General features: G+C 36.8%; 1 protein-coding gene and 1 long non-coding RNA gene across 3 annotated transcripts in view; one reads left to right on the plus strand and one right to left on the minus strand.

The window, feature by feature from the left end:
• Htr2c (5-hydroxytryptamine receptor 2C) overlaps nt 1-19,057 on the minus strand; it is a 229,179-nt gene that overhangs the window by 37,465 nt on the left and 172,657 nt on the right. The gene's annotated exons all lie outside the window — the stretch shown is intronic.
• Nucleotides 6,695-10,603, plus strand: LOC143270718 (uncharacterized). Its single transcript, XR_013047956.1, has 2 exons — nt 6,695-6,986; nt 9,011-10,603. It is a non-coding gene; the product is annotated as an uncharacterized LOC143270718 (long non-coding RNA).

A 19,057-nucleotide genomic window follows, 5' to 3' on the forward strand; every position in this document is an offset into this window, starting at 1 on the left:
ATGATGGAATATATCCTCTGCAACTGCTATCACAAATAAATCTTCTTTCCATTAAGAAGCTTGGATCATGCATTTTGTCAGAAACAAGACAACTAACTAATATACCACTCCCACTCATACCCACAGTAATATATTATTATACACAGTACTATTAACATATCTTCACTTAATGCACTGATTGATGCTTAAAAGATGATTGCTTTTAGTTGACCATTGCCTTATTTTCACTGTGGATTCACCTGTAGGTAGTGAATTTTTTTTCAGTGAGGATTCTATTCTCAGGGGAATCTTGGGATAGAGTCTGGTTCTTGAGCACTGGTCTAACAGAAAAAAAATTGTCATCTTAACCATACTAATCTGGTCCCTCATAAAGGTTACCAAACGGCCACAAAAAATAGTTAGTATAGAGTTAGAGAGATGGCTCAGCAGTGAAGAGCACTGGAGGCTGAGGTCCTGAGTTCAATTCCCAGCAAATCACATGGTGTCTCACAACCATCTAAAATGAGAGAGCTCTGTTGTTCCATCTGGCATGCAGGTGTACAGGCAGACAGAGCACTCATATACATAAAATAAATAAGTCTTTAAAAAATAGTTTACTTAAAATGTAAAATCCCCAATACGTGTCTCCTGCAAAAAATGTCAATCTCACAGTAGTGGCTGTCAATGGCCTCCTATAGTTGAAGTTCCAGACAGAAAATTCAAACGAGTTATTATTCATGTGTTAAGAGAAATCAAGGACATGAATAAAGTTTTGAATGAATTCCAAGAAGATACAAATAAATGTTTAAATAAAATAATAAGGTCAGTATGGGCTTTGAAAATGAAATTAATAAACAGTAATATAGAAGAAAAACAAACTAAAATGATTGGAAATGAAAAATTACATAAAATGCACTGGAAAGTCTTGCTAATAGAATGGATCAATGGAAAGACAGAGTATCAAGATGTTACAATTAGAAATATGTATTCACTGAAAACAAGTGCCCCCAATTTCATAAAAGAAATACTGCCAGATAAAGTCATGATTAACCACAAAACAATAATAGTAGATGATTCTGATACCTCGACTTCTCTCAATATACAGGTTATTGCAACACAAATATAAAGATGAATATTAAAGGTAAGTATTATATGTCAAATGGGCCTAGAGGTTATATACAGAACATTTCATCCAAGTAATTCTGAAAATAACATTCTCAACATGCCCTGGAGCTTTCTCTAGAATAGATCATATATTAGACACAGAAAACATCTTAGCAAATACACAAAAGCAAAATAATTTCTTGTATTCTCTTATTGTAATAAAATTAATCTAGAAACAAACATGAAAAGAGACTACAGAAATTTCACAGACAAACAGATTAAACAGTACACAACTGAATGTTGAACATGTCACTGAAAAAATCAAGGACATTTTAAAATTCATAAATAAGTAGTATGTCAACATCAAAACTTGAAAACCCTTTAAAAAGGTTAGAGATCAACAGCATTCATTAATATATATATATACAAAATTCCAATCACATTATTAATGAACAGGGTTCAGAAAAGTACCAAAGGACTAATACATCATGGAAAAACAACAGTAATCACAGTAACAAAATGATAATTCAACACTGTAAAATGTACCGACATAATCTATTATGTTAATAATAGAGAAGAAATTTTATGCTACTTTAGTAAACATTAAAAATAGGTTTAATAAATACAAAAGTCACTCCTAATTAAAATTTTAATTATATATAGATCTGAAGAACTCCCTTCAGTTTGGTAATTTTCCTCAAACAACAGCCAACAGAAATAATAATTTAGGTACTGTAGTTCAACTTCTTTAGTTTCATTATAGTGCCTTAATTTTTTTTCTTATACCAGTTAAAAGGCTTAAATTTAGGTGTCTGTGATTGCTAGGTGAGTAAGACTGAGCTTACTCATTGTTTCTGTTTGCTTGTTTGTTTATTTATTTGCTTAGCTAGTTAGCTAGTTCTTGTGTGTATATGTGGGGCTGACATTTGACATGGTAACATGTGGAAGTTAAAGGACAATTTACAAGAGTCTGTTTTCTCATTTTAATTGGTGGGTCTCAGAGATCAAACTCAGCTGGTCAATCTTAGTCATAAGTGTCCTCATATGCGGGGTCATCTTACAAGCCTCTGTTGGTACTTTGTTCTTTTTTTTTTTTTTGGTTTTTCAAGACAGGGTTTCTCTGTGTAGCTTTGTGCCTTTCCTGGAACTTGCTCTGTAGACCAGGCTGGCCTTGAACTCACAGAGATCTGCCTGCCTCTGCCTCCCGAGTGCTGGGATTAAAGGCGTGCGCTGCCACGGCCTGGCTGTTCATTTTTATTTAGATGAGTATTTAAGCAACTTGTTTAGCTTTGGAAAACAAGGGATAAAATGATCTAAGTATTCGTGTAACTGTAGGCCTAGCAAATCTGAAATTTCTAAAACCAATAGGTTCAGCAAGAAGAAATCATAGTCTGGATAGAAGAAGTAGAAAATAATTTAGAGGTTTTAATTGTCTAAGAGCAAGTACTAGAAACAGAAAAATGGAAAAACAATTCATTATAGTGACACATTTCATAAAATTCTTATTAAAACTTAAGCAAGATAAAGACAAGATCTCTAGCTATTTTCCTCTTTAATCATGAATCTTATGGAAAACACAAATCTATGTCTAACCATATAAGAAGTCATACTGTTGTTCTTTCTATGTGAAAACAGAAGAATCACATGTGTTTACTTGAGACTGCAAATACATATGAAAAGCTACACATCAGTAATATTCAAATTTTTTATAATAAAGTACTTATTTCACAAAATATTTCAAGAGGCAAGCCTAATCTTGAAAACAAATTGTAAATATATATAATATAACATAACATAATTAATAATATAATATAATAAATATATAATATAATAAATATATAATATAATAAATATATAATAAAATAAAATAAATATATAATATAATATAATATAATATAATATAATATAATATAATATAATATAATATAATATAATATAATATAATATAATATAATATAATATTATATTATATTATATTATATTATATTATATTATATTATATTATATTATATTATATTATATAATGATAAGTCCCTTTGATCTGGCTAGGTGCTATATCTAACAATTACGTTTTCAAAATATTGGGGGGCATATTACTTTCTTTTCTGGAATCATTCCTGTCTCCACTTTGTAACTTGGATTCTCGCCTGAAATTAGACTGTTTTTATCCTATTTACAATTATTAAGTCCTCTCTGGACTCCTGATATGAGGTAAATGACTTCTGACTTACCAATCAATTTTTACTTTTTCTACTCTTCAGTCTATAAATGGCGTTCTTTCTGTGAGTATGGATTGACTTCTCTCTTTCCCTGGGTAATCTACCTCTGAATATCCTACATAAATATGTTCAATTACCAAATCTTGTGCTGGCATAATGCTGAGAGGAGGCAACACAATCTCTGAAGCACTGTCTTTGTGTCCATAAGTATTTATGAAAACTTCGCTATCCCTTTTGCCTGCTCATATGATTCAAGGCAGATCTACTGCCCTCAATTTTACAGATGTACTCACATACTTTCTTCCGTTTGTGAGCTAAAGTTATAGCAGTCAGTCTTTATCCTCAAATAACTCTACCAATGTCTTCCTAGCGATATAGCTCAAATCTTTGTTTCTTCGATGCATGGACTTTATGGCTCTTCGATCTAGCAGAATGGCGTTTCCAGTTTCTTTCATGACGAAGTGGGCCAGGAGATGGGACATCCTACATATGCAACCAGCCAGCCCCCTCTTAGTATGAAGTAGGGATTTCCTGGCAGCACTATGCAGGATGTTCAACCTCCTCGTCCATGTGAGGGTCAACTGCTGCACCTTGAACTTCTGTTCTTCGTTGAGGGACTTGTCATTGAATGATGCTTCTCTGTGCAAATGATGACATGAAGACTTCTGACTTTGTCTTCTGTTTCTGATGAAATAGCATTGACTACTGATAGCCTGAATGGCCTAGAAACCTGGTAACCAATAAACCACCCTTTTCTCCAATTATTCTCCACATCTCAGAACAATCATGTGCTACAGACCTTTAAAAAAGTTCTGTCCATAATTACAGGTTCCACAATACTTTATGAATTACCCTCTCCAGATATACTCCCAGTTTAGTCAACCCTGACTGCTTGTTTAAATAATAATATACCCCTGTAGTAAAATCAATTTTACTGCTGAAGAGTATACTGCACACACATTTTTGGAAAATGCTATACAGACTAAGTTAACTTTTAATTAGTTATCAAAAATATACTCTGAAGCATCACCCTGAGATAAGAGGCTGTGGCTTTGCAGTATGATGACAAAACTCTGAAAGGAATTGTTATGTGGAGACACATTGTATTAACTGTCTTCTTTCGGCTGAGAAAAGTCTGCCTGCTGGGCTTACTAACTTTGCTACATTTGAAAGTTGTGACCCAAAAATTCCACTAGGAACTTATACCTGGGTTGTTCATTATGAACTACAAGTAATTTTTTTTTCAAAGCACCTTGTACTTGGCCAACCGAGAGAGCCCCACAACTCTAAGGCTTTTTACATGACCTTTAAAATTTTATTATTTTGAGATTTTTATACATTGTTTTTGATCATGTTCAGCCCCTTCCCTTGTCTCCTCCCATGTCCAATCCCCATTCAAACTTTGCATCCTTATTTTTATAAAAATCCATCAAGTCCTATTAGTCCTGTATTTATACTTTATACAGGTGTGTGGATAGCCACTGAAGTGTGGTAAACCTTTCAAGGGGCACACCCATAAGGAAAAGGAATTCTACCTCTCCCCAAAGCTATGGGTTTTGATCAAGCACCTTTCATTCAAACAGACTGAAGCCATTCCCCATGGATTTATGATAAATATTTTCATTTCTCTATCCAAATATTATTTTCAGAGTGGTTTCATATGTATAAGGACAAATCACAAACTTCCTTCATGTGGTCTGCCTTTCTCAGTATATATAAAGGATTATTTTAGCTAGATTTGTACTATGCAGGCCCACTTTTTCAGCAGCAGGAAAAATGAAATGATGCAGGAAAGGGAATAAGCATTGTGACTTTAATTTTATGGCTCTATATTTTCTTGTTTGGGGCTTTGGTTACAGCATATTACACTAACCACACTGTTAGGTTTCTGAAAAGAAAATACTTGATTATGTTGATGCAAAGATACTGTTAAATCAATAGAAAAGCAAGAAAGAAAACAGGACAAGTTTTATCATCATGGAGATTAATATTCATACACAGGTTTTGGTGTCTTTCTTAAATAAATTAAGTCTGGGTAGCAGTAGCAAGGTTTTTTTAAACTAGGGATCAAGGAGTTCATTAACAGAGTTACCAACACTGTGGACAGACCATCAGTGAGACAGCCACTTGGCTGCAAGGGGTTCAGGCCCCTGCACTGTTATGGAACTTGGAGTGGGTTGTCACAACCTGTGCCCCAAGTCAAGTCTGGTCACCCATGAGCTTCTGCCCACCCCTGACCCATCATTTTACAGTCCCATCCTGTAAGTTGTCTGAGAAGTTGTGAGAACTGTTAGAAATTTCTTTCTGGGAGACCAGTTCCCCTTCTGGCTAGAACCCTTTCTGCCTCTCAGCATGAGATTCCTAGGAAAATTCTCATTTGCTTTGGGTCTATTGTTTCAATAGTCTGATAGTCAAATTGAGACCCAAGTGTCTTTTTAGAATATCTTTATTTCTGTCCGACCAGGTTCAATTCCCCTCTCTCTGTTTTAGCACATTCATCTTGAGGCAGAACATGTCCATGTCTGAAACAAATCTAATAAACAAAGTAGCAAGAATTTTTCTGTTAGATGCATATTTATTTCAGTGGCAGGAAGAAATGCCTAAAATGTATGGTACTATTTATTACATGATATATGTTACATGCATATTTTATAGTGCATATTGTACATATAATTATATGCTATATGTTATATGTATGATAACACATGCCCTGTTAAACTTGATAAATTAATGCAGGATTTTTATGTCAAGTATGCACAAAGCATGACTCTAGTTTGGATTAGAACACCACATATTTCCTTAATTTGCTGTAATTCTAATAATAACTGAATAACCTGTGATGATTATAAGCCTTATAAAATGAAATCAATAGGATTTCATTAGATTGTGTGGCATAAGTTTTAGGGGAACTACAATTTACTCCAGTATCATCTTTAGTCATTTTCTCCTTTGACATTTCTATATATTAGTTGATTTTAGCTTTTTTGGCAAGATTAATGCCTATAAAATAGCCCTTTGCTTCCTGCTCTTCCAAAGAAACTCCTACACAATAATTAAAAACTCAGCTAAAATAGTACTTCACTTGGGAAGCCATTTCTGAAACTCCATGTACAGTTACACTCCCCCTATGTCTTCTAACTGTAAACTGCATATATCTCTATCCTAGTACATTTATTGTGCCACAGTCTTTTCTGTATACTACCTGAGCCACTGGGAAGTTTCAGAGTATATTCTGCCTGAGTACTCTTTAATGTGTCTTGTACTATAGGGAATAGCACAGGCACCAGAACTTTTATGCCTCATGATGTCACAGGTCACCTCATTATTGACATCATCTTTGTTCAGACTTTCAACCAATGGGGAGAGACCCAGTAGTACACAATGACCTCCTCTCAACCAGCAGTCTCAGTCTCACTCTGATCATGCTGAGTGACAGCTGGCTCAATCAAACAAGCCCTTAGTTGCCAGCCTTTCCAGCCTCTGTGCTTTGAAACAAGATCCTTGGAAGACTACAGCCATATCCTGCCATCCTGTCTGCAAACAGCATATCTACTTTGTCGTCTCAGTTTCAGATGCTTCTGTATTGAAATCTTCACCTCTTTTAAGACTGCTCTCAGGACTGAACATGGTCAATTTTGGAAACTCCTGATATAACACCACAACAAACTCCTTTGTACTGTCCAGGTACCTCGATTTGAACCTCTTCTTTTCATCATGGGCTTGTAAATGTGAACTCAATCTGTTGAACCAGACCCAAAGATGGGAATAGGATTCCTTGCCCGAATACAGTATCCTGATCTTTAAGCCACATACGTTGGTATTAATGGGCCACCTCCACCTGTCATCCCTCAAGCATTTCAGAGTCCGTATTTCTTGACTATGTTTCTGGAAATAGTTAATCATCAAGTGGGTGGTTTTAAGTATTTCCATGTAATAAAAGAAATTGTTAAATATCAATTTGATGTCTATAAGGATCTTTTATGGTAGATTTTTTGTTTGTGAGGTGGCATAACATTTTTTGAGTTCAAATAATTTATCTATATGAAATAGTAGTTAGTAGTACTTCTTAGACTTTGTAAGTATAACTAGTAGTAAACCTAAATTCTGAAAGATCTCATCTGCTAAATCATAAAATATTTGTTTTAATATTTGATATATTCTTAAACAAGCTCTCAACTCTTTAACATGATAATTCAATTGATAAACTGAGATTGCTAAGGAGAAGATTGATAATTAGTATTGATAACTATCCAGTCATTAGACTTTAACAAAAAGATGGCTTATATATCATTGTGTTTAAGTACATCCTGTCTGAACTATTGAAGAGTGCCTTCTCAGATAGAGCATGGCTTCTGTGGCTTTTCTACATCTAGGGCACATAATTAGGGCAACCAAAGTGTAAGCTACAGAGTTCTGTTTGATCACCAGTATAAACGGTGTTCTTTTTCCACTGGAAACAAATTAGGTGCATAAAGAACTATTGACAAACTAGAAAGTAAGCAGCTAGTGTGCCTTAAAAAATTCTCAAACAAGGCTACAGTCCACAACTCCAGAGAAGCTAAGTAACAAGGAGTATCCTAACAGGGACACACATGGATTGCCCTAGGAAGGGGAAATAGATAAGATCTCCTGGGCAGACTGGGAAGGAAAGAGAGGGGGAGTACTGAAAGAGCTATCTTGATAGAGGGAGCCATTATGGTGTCAGGGAGACATCTGAGGCTAGGGAAACTCACAGGAATCCACAAGGATGACCCCAGCTAAGACTCCTAGTAATTTTGGAAAGGGTGCCTGAACTGCCCTTCCCTGTAATAAGATTGGTGACTACCCTAACTGTCATCAAAGAACCTTCATCCAGTAACTGATGGAAGCAGATGCAGAGATCCACAGCCAAGCACTGGGCCGAGCTCCTGGAGTCCAGTCGAAGACAGGGAGGAGGGATTATATGAGTAAGGGGGGGGGTGTCAAGATCATGATAGGGAAATTCACAGAGACACCTGACCCAAGCTAGTGGGAGCTCCTGGACTCTGGATTGACAGCTGGGGAGCCTACATGAGCCCAAACTAGGCCCTCTGCATGTGGTGACAGTTGTGTGGCTAGGTCTGTTTGTGAGGCCCTGGGAATGGGACCAGGATTTATCCCTGGTGCATAAACAGGCTTTTTGGAGCCCATTCCCTATGTTGGGATACCTTGCTCAGCATTGATGCAGTGGGGAGTGGCTTGGTCCTGCCTCAGCTCCCTATGCCACTTTGTCGACTCCCCATGGGAGGCCTTATGCTCTCTGAGGATGGGGGGTAGAAGGGGGAGCTGGGGTGGGAGTGGGAGAAGGGAAGGAAGAGGGAACTGTGGTTGGTATGGAAAAGGAAAAAATAAAGTCTCAAAAATTGTTATCAGTGCAGTAGGATATGCGTCACTATGATGAAATTGTTGTTTTACCACCAGTAATGGTAAGAATGAGCTGGTACTTGTTAATGGATGATTAATAAAGGAACATGCTAGGAATAGATAGTAACTCACTAGGAAGCAGCAAAGTTTCCTAGGATGAAACTTCCAGCAATAAGTACCCTTCGATCTCCTATTCAAACTGTGGATTTAGAGAACCATTTATAACAAGCTAGACAAAGTAGATTTAATATGTTAATGTATCTCACAGTGAATCAAGTGTTTGCCATAATATATTTGAACAATCCTTGCCTTTTCAATATGTCAAGTATTGCCAGGGATAATGAAGAATACACAAGTGACTGACCTCCCAGCTGAATTGATCTAAAGTCCAGACCCTAAACACAAGATGCATCCGATGCCCCTCTCCATCCTATCTCACCACCAGCAAGACAGCTGGGCCCTGCCTCCAACTCTGGTGGAACTCTACTGCTCTGGTGCGGTCCCCAGCAGCCTGCAAGCATGTGAGAGGACTGCCTCTAAGCTGCACTCCAGACCTGCCTCCACTGCCACCCACTGGACTCTGTCCCCCCAAGACCCACTCTGCCGCCTAACCCCATGTACCTGATTATCTTCCCCATGGCCAGTCCTTCCCCACAACCCCAGAAGACTACATAGTCATAGGCACAACCCACACCAGTTGGAAGAACAGATGGGAAAACACCAGTGTAAGAATACATTCAACAACAGAAAGGGCAATATGGCACCACCAGAGCCCAGTGATCCTACAGCAGCAAGACCTGAACATTCCAATGCAGCTGAAGCACAAGAAAATGACCTTAAAAATAACTTCATGAAGATGATAGAGGCTCTTAAAGAGGAAATGAAAGGTGCCTTAGAGAAATCAAGGAAAAGACAAAAAATTGGAAGAAATCAATAAATCCCTTGAAGAAGGCAAAACAAACAAACAAAAAACAAACAGGTGAAGGAAACAGTTCAAGACTTGAAAATTTAAACAGAAGCAATAAAGAAAACACAAACCAAGGGAAATCTGGAAATGGAAAATCTGGTGAAGCAAACAGGAACTACAGGTGCAAGCATAACCAACAGAATACAAGAGAGCCCTGGTCCACGTCAGTGCCCAGGCCTAATCTATCTACCCCTGCCTGCACCACAGCTAATTTCTGGGTTTCTGCTAGGACCCACCCTGACTCACCTCTAAAGCACAGGCCTCTCCCACGCTGTATCTAACCTTTCTATCCAGCCAGATCTGTACCCACCCTTGAGACTCTATCCAGGAGGTACATCAGGTGTACCAGCCAAATCCTCTCTGTCCATCTGACTTTAATCCTCCCAAACCATTTCCATCCTGTAGGCCCAACCTGACTGCACATCTTCTCTTCTGTTCCAACCTGCTCTGTTCATATCACACTTAGAACTAACCAAAGCAGTCTATATGCCTAGATCTCATATCAACACCACAAACAATGTGGAAGATCAAGACCCAGCAGTCCAGTAGAAATGTTTGCCAATGACGATTACCTAGGAGAACCACAGGACACATAATTGAAAAGAGCAATCCTAAGCTTCATTAAAGAACTCAAGGAATTTAAAGAAGACACAACAAATTGGTTCAATGAAATCAAAGAAAACGGGCTTAATGGGACTAAGTGTCTGAGTGAAGCCCAAGAAAACACAAACGTAATGCTGATGAAAATGATGAGGACAGTCCAGGATGCCTCAGTCAGGAGATAGAAACATTTATGTGGACTCAAGGTGAAATGAAGATAGAATTAGAAAACCCAGTAAGTAGAAACTCAAAGGAAAGCCTTCCAAACAGCAGGACTCAAGTGGATGTTAGAGTATCAGGACTCAAAGATAAGTCACCAAATAAATGATCAGGAAAATATTTTAAAAACACATACACTGTATTTAAGTGGCTTGAGTTAATGTTCTCTAAAAAGAAAGAGATTGGAGTGATGAAATGGTTTTTCATAGATTTACATAAAAGAACTCATATAGTAGACCAGTAAAGCAAGATCGGAAATCAAAGCAAAAGTCATTATTCTAAACTGAACTTTATGAGGTGTGTCAAAGCTCCCATGCTGAAATGTTATCACTGACAATTTGGTCTACATAATCACTTTGTTTTCATTAGTTAAGAGCAGTTTCTGCCAGTTAATTTGTCCTTTTGGAATTATTGAAGCATGGTTATGAGAACAAGGTGAATTGGGAGACTTAATGGTTCATCCAAAGTGGACTGATTTTTTTTTCTAGTGTTTAATTAGTTCACATTCCTAATATAAATGTCATGGAACAGGAATGGAGCTCAGTTTAAAGTACTGGCCTACCTCAATGTCTTTACATCACCACATCTAATTGGCTTTCTGGAGCAGACTTAGAAGCCAGAATCCATAGATCTCTATTTGTTCAAGTAAAATAGATAGATGAGGTCATTCATTTTTTTAATATTTCATGCATCTAAAATCACATATGAATTTACCAAAGCCAGGAATAAAGAGTTCTCATAATTCTATTGCATAGTCTATCCTGTGGTAGACTCCAAAATGACAGTACCTCAACTTGATTATGCTGCTCCCAAGAATAAATTGCAAGAACCTTCATAAATGGATCTTTTTGGGAACTGGGGAATTTTTTCCCTTGCCTTATACTTCATTAAACTGTTTGTATTACAAGTGACTCTTTGTAGCTATTGGAATGTGTTGAAGTGCAGGGAAGTTGTAAAGTATAGTAAAGTTAACATGATTCAATATAATACATTAACAACATAAATACTCAAACTAGATAAAAAAACTTTTCATTGCAATAATTTGTTTGTTTGTGTGTGCGAGTATGCCATGGCATGTTGGTTGGGTTTAGAGAACAACTTGTCTGGGTAGGTCTCTCTCTCTTCACCATGTGGGTCTCATGAATGGTGGCTTGGCAGCTTTGGTGGAAGGTACCTTTACCTGCTGAGCCATCTCACTGGACTAAACCATGTTTTTTTTTTTTGATGATTAGAATTATCAAAGTGGTTATAGTCATCCTCAAATGTTCAAATTCCATTAGGGAAAATATGTTTAACTTGATAATATATAAGTCAGAATTATACCAATTTACATAAAGTGCACAACTGCACAACAGTCCTAAAAAGAGACCTAATGACCAAGAGTTCTTGGAAAGCTTCTCTTGACTCAAACCTTTTGTTAATGGCAATGTGAACCCAAGATATCCCATGTGCTAGGCTAGTTCACTACCACTAAAGTACATCCTTAGTCAATGGAAGTATTTTCAGCACATTTAGATGCCATATCTACATACCATCTGATTTTGTGTACCTTTCTACATTAGGATCCATGTAAATTAGTGCTTGATTTTTCTTGGGTATATTGATTATAAATGTTGGGAACATCTATGATTAAGTGTAAGGTCCCTGGCGTGATCTAAGCAGATGTTCTTGCATACTGTTTTACTTGTTTTAATGTCTTGTGCCACTGCAATATAGAAGAATGAGAGGAAAAGTACCAATGATGGAAATGATACATGTGGAAAGTCCATTCTGAATGAGCTCTTGGCAACTATGTGTGTAGGTAGATTTGTTTTCCTGTATCCTGTAATAAAGACTGCAGTGTTCCTTACTCAGATAGCTTCATTAAATGTTTTCACTGTTTTACTTCAATGTATATATACATCTGTATCTCTACATATTTCTACTTTAGCATTCTCAAATATTGCATTGTGGAATATATGAGTATACAGACATAAAAACATAATTTCTGTAAAGCAGGCACCTAGAGTTATTCATTAACATTTTCTGGAGTCCATCATACAGCTACCTGTGCATCCATGTTGATTGTAACAGTGTTTTTAACAGCCAAGTCATAGACTCAGTCTTAGTGTCCACTAATATATGAATGGACAATGAAAATGAAATATATAGTATATATTCATTCATAGAATATATAGTCTATACACATATGACAAGTCTTATTAGGCCACAAACAACCCAAAGTTCCATGATTTGCAGAATGTTAAGCAAAATAAGCCAGACTCAGAAAGACAAATACATGTTTCACTTATATGTAGAATGAACATTAGAAAGCTACAACAGGAAAATATAAGGGGTACTATTTAGGAAGAGAAGGGGACCAGTTAGAGGGGAAAGTAGGAAGAGAGGTTAATGGATGGTGAGTACATTAAATATAAATAGAAAAATGTCACAATGAAACCTACTCTAACAAAACATATAGGTAGATTTGTACATACTATGGAAGAGTGTGTACTGTACCCAGTAACAGCATATATTACTTTTAATTACTGTTTCTATAAGTTAACTAACAGTATAACACATTTAGTTTTGTATACAAATAAAATGTGTATTGTTATTATTTGATATGTTTTGTATATCAAACACATTTATGGACTGACAGATCCCTCAAACCCATTAAGTTTCTGTTCTGTTCACCACATCCACTTTTAAAATCATTACAAGCAGTTGAACATTTTAGACATTGAAGATCCATATTGAAATGTATATATGCTAAGGAATTAGGAGATTTCTGACATGAAAACCCCAGACACCCTAAATTTGTCAGATTTATCCATTCCTTGAAAAATAGGTCAAGTGTTTGTGAAGCACGAAGCCCTCAGCATCCTCTCTGGGTTTGGAAGGACAGCAGTCTAGATTGATGGCTTGACCCCAGATAATGTACTTCTCTCCTGGCTTTCATATCACTTAGATGTGTGGCATTAATCAATTCACCTCACTGAGCCTTAGTTTCCAAGTCAATAAGATGAAGGATTGAAGCAACTTAAATATTAGTTTCCTGGGAGGGGGGAGAGAGGGGGAGAACAGGGGAATCTGTGGCTATTATGTTGACCTGAATGGTGTTGTAAAATAAAAAAAAAAAAGATGGGGCAAATTAACAAAAAAAAATATTAGTTTCCTGCACATAAACTTATACGTATCTTCCTAGTTATAGGACTAATACAGAAATGTGCAAACAATTCTTATAGGCTCTAACCAACTCATAGTAATGAGCTACTAATAATATTAATATTATAATATACATCAAGTTTTATACTTAGAGCTCTTTGAGACTACACAAATAAATCAACTATTCCTACTGGAATCTGGCAAGGCATTTTCAAACATGCAGTTTTCAGGGACTGAACTCAGCTCCTCAGTCTCATGCTGCAAGGACCTTCACTTGTTGAGCTATTTCACCATTCCTGCAAAAGTAAATATTATGTGATTTTATATCTATGTGTGTGTGCATGAATACCTCTGTGTGTGCACACACATCACACTTTCACATTATTTGAATACACTTTAGGAATTATTTTAATTTACAAAAGGATAAGCAAATCAAACACAAAGAGTATAAAAAAGAAATCATCAGGTAATCAGCTAATAAATTTTTATTTTAATTTTTAAGCAGGAGTCGAAACACAGAGCAGGGATCTGACTCAACATTTTTTAGGGGCTGTATTTTTTTTATGAGAAACACAGAGATGTTTTGTTCCTTGTAACTTTAAATATAAGAAAGTATATGTGGTGCTTTAAATAAGAATGGCCCCCATAGGTTCATATTTGAATGCTTAGTCATCAGGGTGTGGTACTACTTGAGAAGGATTAAGAGGTGTGATCATCTTACCAAGAGCAATCTACAGATTCAATGCAATCCCATCAAAAGTCCAACACAACTCTTTACAGACCTTGAAAGAACAATATTCAACTTCATACGGAAAAAAAAAACCCTAGGATAGCTAAAACAATTCTGTACAATAAAAGAACTTCTGGAGGTATCAGCATCCCTGATCTCAAGCTCTACTACAGAGCTACAGTTATAAAAACAGCATGATATTGGCATAAAAACAGATAGTCCTGCCCTTAGGACCTAGACCCTTGGCACAACCTGTACCAGGGAACCCTAACCCTTTGCTACCCCAGTTACTGGCCAACAGGGACAACTCCTGTGGACAGGATCCCCCACCAAAACCTCCAATCCTCCCTTCTGACAATGCAACCTACAAGACCCACTCACTACCCCAAACCTACCCATCCCCCGGGTACCTCACTGGCTTCCTTAGACACAGAATCTGACACCTCTGATTAGACCAAGAGGTGAGTGACTCTTCTCCCACCCAGACAGCCCTGCCTCTAGGACCTAGGCCCTGGGGCACAAGAATCCCCACCCATAACTGCTACAGATGCAAGCATAACCAACAGAATGCAAGAGATGGAAGAGAGAATCTCTAGCTTGGAGTATACAATAGAGGAAATTGAATCATCAGTCAAAGAAAACACTAAAGCCAAAAACGTCATAACAAATAAACTTCCAGAAAATCTGGAACACAATGAAAAGGCCAAACTTAAGAATAATAGGGATAGAAGAAGGGGAAGAATACCAACTCAAAGACACAGAAAATATATTCAACAAAATCATAGAAGAAGAAAACATTTCCAACTTAAAGAAGGAAATACCTATGAAGATACAAGAAGCTTATAGAATACCAAATAGACAAGATCCATAAAAAAAGTTCCTTTGCCACATAAAAATTAAACCACTAAACATACAGAATAAAGAAAGCGTATTAAGAGGAGTAAAAAAAATTTTAAGTGACATTATTTCCTTAGGACTGTATGTGTTACCTAGTGACTTGCAAAAACCTTAGCAAATCCTAGGGAGTTAATGTAAGAAAACAGATACTTAAATCTGTTAGCTTGTGCAGTGCAGTGAAGAAAGGCGGGATGGTAGATGACGTTCTCTGGGGTGTCTACCTGTGTGGAACCGGTCTGGTGTTCTGCCCTTTTCACTTCACTTGCTATTTTTAGTTCCTTGTTTAGGCTGATAAAAATTGGCGGAGCAAATTACTTGAAGAATTTGCCTGCTTTATATAAGTAAAGTTAGCACTTTAAGGTTTCTTTAGAGATGAGAAAAGACATTTAAATTGAAGAAAAATTCTTTCAACAGTGGACATTGTATCTGTCCAGGTAATTGCTTCCTGACTTATGGTCGATATTTTGTGCTTCTATGTTAATCATTATGAAAAGTGATTTTTGGTGGGTTTTTAAATTTTTTATTATTTTGGTGCTTTACTGGCTTAAGATGTTGCACATGTTTTTTTGTTTTTCTTTTTTAACCTATGCAGTTAATTCCCCCCCCCAGAGATAGCATTGTGTTTAATAGTAACACTTTATACATATATGCATGTTATTTTTTTTTTCTTTTTAGGGGTTACTTTTAGGCTTGTTTGCAAAAGGGCCATTTTTCTTTGCTGCAGTTGTCTTTTTTGCAGAACAATAGTGTGTGCAAGTTTATGAGCAATGGAACATGCAGGTTCAATCCATTGTTTTTATTTTTTTAATCTTAACCTCTTGATCTATGCCAGAAGCAGTTTCATGTAAGTTATTTTGATGGTGAGCATATGTGTAATTCTACAGCTCTCCGGGTCTGGTTTTTGCAGTAAGCCACTAGATCCCATATTGAACACAATTTAATCTCAGTATCAGCCATTAGAGTTTTTTTTTTTTTTACTTTGCTGTTTCTAGCTTATTTCTTACAGAGTGAGAAGTCATTCTTTGAAGAGTTTCTTTTTTCAATAGATGGTTGATGTTGGGATGGTTACTCAAATCAAGTGATGAGTGATGAACTCCAAGTCATCCTTGGAAATAGCAAATCTGTAGCCCAACATAATTATCCTTTAAACTAGAGAATATCACTTGTGAGAAAGCCATCATGGCCACATGGCTGATCTAGAGTGGAGTGCTGAGTTCTAGCAAACAGCTGCATCTTTCTTCCAGTGAGTACCTGAACAGGGCTGATGTGAATTATGCACAGTCCAGATTTTAAGAATCATACTTTCTCAGGGATCTCCACAAACTAGTGGGTGTCCTCGCTGCCCCTGTGAGACAGCCTCTGTACGGGAGAGGCCTCACGTTACTTTGTCCCTGGTGTTCCTCTGGGGACACCTGTGTGAGAAACTGCATGCTCCAGAACCAGCTCTCGTGTCCTTTGGCCAATGCCGGAGTGTGAAATAGTCCAACGTGGGATTTTTCTTACTGGTAGTAAACAAAGGATGATCCCAATGGGGAATCGTGACATTTTTTTTTTTTTTTGATGGTCATGTTCTGTTTTGAAATAACCTCTGTGTATTTATTTTCTTTTACCTGGCGATCTCTGAGCAGGCTTCAGATTTTGACAGTTGATGAAAGATATGACAAGCATTAATGTGTGGCTGAAAAGCTTGGTGAAATTCTGAGTGAAGTTTTAGTTAAAGTTGGTTGAACTTGGGATTGACTGGGAGGCCAAAGATTTAAAAAGCAGAAGATTCTCTCAAGACACAAGTTGTGTGATAATAGTGTGTTTTGTGTGTGTGAATGAGAATTTGTAAATGTTGAATTCTAGGCTCCGAAAATCATTGTCAGTGCAGATCAAGCTGCAAATATTTATGTTTTAAAACTTAAATTATAAAGCTAGTTACGTCTTTCTAACAACTAGTTTTAATGTTTATGAGCATATTTTACCTACATTACCTTTTCAGGATGTTGAGAAAGATGCATCACAAGCACAGGCTGGAGGCTGGGGGCTAGATGGTTTTCAGGAAGAGGTCTTGGTGGACTCTTTCATAGAGCAAAGGGAAGCAATGCCTTCTGGGAATTGAGCTAAGTTTTAATCTAGTCTTTAAGATTAGAAGTCAAAAACAAAAATATTAAGGAAATGAAAACCTAATTGATCTTTGAAGCATTGTTATGTGGAATTGAGTGGGACTTTTGAGGCCTTTCTTCCAGAAAACAAGGACTTGGTTGTCAGGCCTATATTAGGCCTAAACCTTGGTGCCATGTAGTTGTACTTAAATCATTTCAATGGAAAGTGTCTTAGTGATTGGAACTTCTAGTGCAGTTTGGAGTTCTTCCATTTGAAAAATGTGATATTTGCATGGGATTGTTTGAATCTTGTTTTCTAGTCCCTCCCCATCACCACCCTCAGAGTCTGAAGGTAGATTTTTCTCTTGATAAAGGAACAAAAAAAGTGAACATCTTGTTTGTAAATTGGTATCTAGTAACTAGTGGTAAACTTGAAATGGTAGAATTCTTTAAAGCCTAATTCTTGGTAGCCTTAGGAAAATGTATCTTAATTATTTTTGAACCTGTATTCACCTTGTTTTTTTCAAATATCTTAAGTTATATTTTCTTTTTCAGAGCTGCTTCTTATTTGGGGCTACTTTTTTTTTTAAATTGAGGCATAATTCATAAAAGGGTACATTGTTTTGATGAGACTTTTTACAACTGTGGCTGGATGTCTTTCTTTAGTCTTCCAAGAAGGGCCATTTTACTTTTTTAGAGTTACTTTTTAAAGTCATGAGGTCAACAACTTGGACTACTATGCATGTAAGTGCTAATGCAAATTAAAGCCCAAGTTGACCTCCAGCAGCAGTTCATTCTATGTTGACAGTGAGAGAACACTTTGCCTGTTAGGATACTGTTACTCGTGAACTGAAATGCTGAAGAAACCCCTCCCCCTATTTTGTTTTTTGCAAAAATCAAGGTATATTCTAGGGATTCCTGGTTGACCTCAACAGATAAACTGAGCTGATAGTCTTAGTTCAGAAATGATCTGAATGTAGATTTACAGTCTACATGTACAGCTGGCTAAGTGAGATCGCTTTTACAGTTCTGCATGTATCCCATCGGCTCCCCATTAGTTACTGAACTCTTAAAACTGGTATTGTAACATTACCACCACAATGTTTTGCGCCAATTGTATAAACTTTACAGTGCAAAAAAAAGAGGAGTAAAGGAAAAAGGCCAAGTGACTTATAAAGGCAGACCCATCACAATAATACTTGACTTCTCAATGGAGACTCTTGACAGACATAATGCATTCAGTAAGAGATCACAAATGCTAGCTCAGATGACTATACCCAGCAAAACTTTAAATCACCATAGACAGAATGCACAAGACATTGCAAGACAAAACCAGATTTAAACAATACCTATCCACAAATCCAGCCCTACAGAATGCACTAGAAGGAAAACTCTGATCTAAGGAAGTTAGATGCATCCACGAAAACACAGGAAATAGATAACCTCACAGCAGTAAATCCTGAAGAAGGGAAACACACACACACACTACCACCAACATATAACAGAAATTAACAATCACTGGTCACTAATATCACTTAATATTAATGGACTCAATTAACCTATAAAAAGACATAGGCTAACAGAATGGATATGAAAACAGGATCCATCCTTCTGCTGCATACAAGAAACACACCTCAATTTCAAAGACAGACTATCTCAGAGTAAAAAGGTTGGGAAAAGACTTTCCAATCAAATGGACTTAAGCAATCTGGTGTAGCTATCCTAA

The sequence above is a fragment of the Peromyscus maniculatus genome, chromosome X, assembly GCF_049852395.1.
Source record: "Peromyscus maniculatus bairdii isolate BWxNUB_F1_BW_parent chromosome X, HU_Pman_BW_mat_3.1, whole genome shotgun sequence".
Taxonomy (NCBI): Eukaryota; Metazoa; Chordata; class Mammalia; order Rodentia; family Cricetidae; genus Peromyscus; species Peromyscus maniculatus.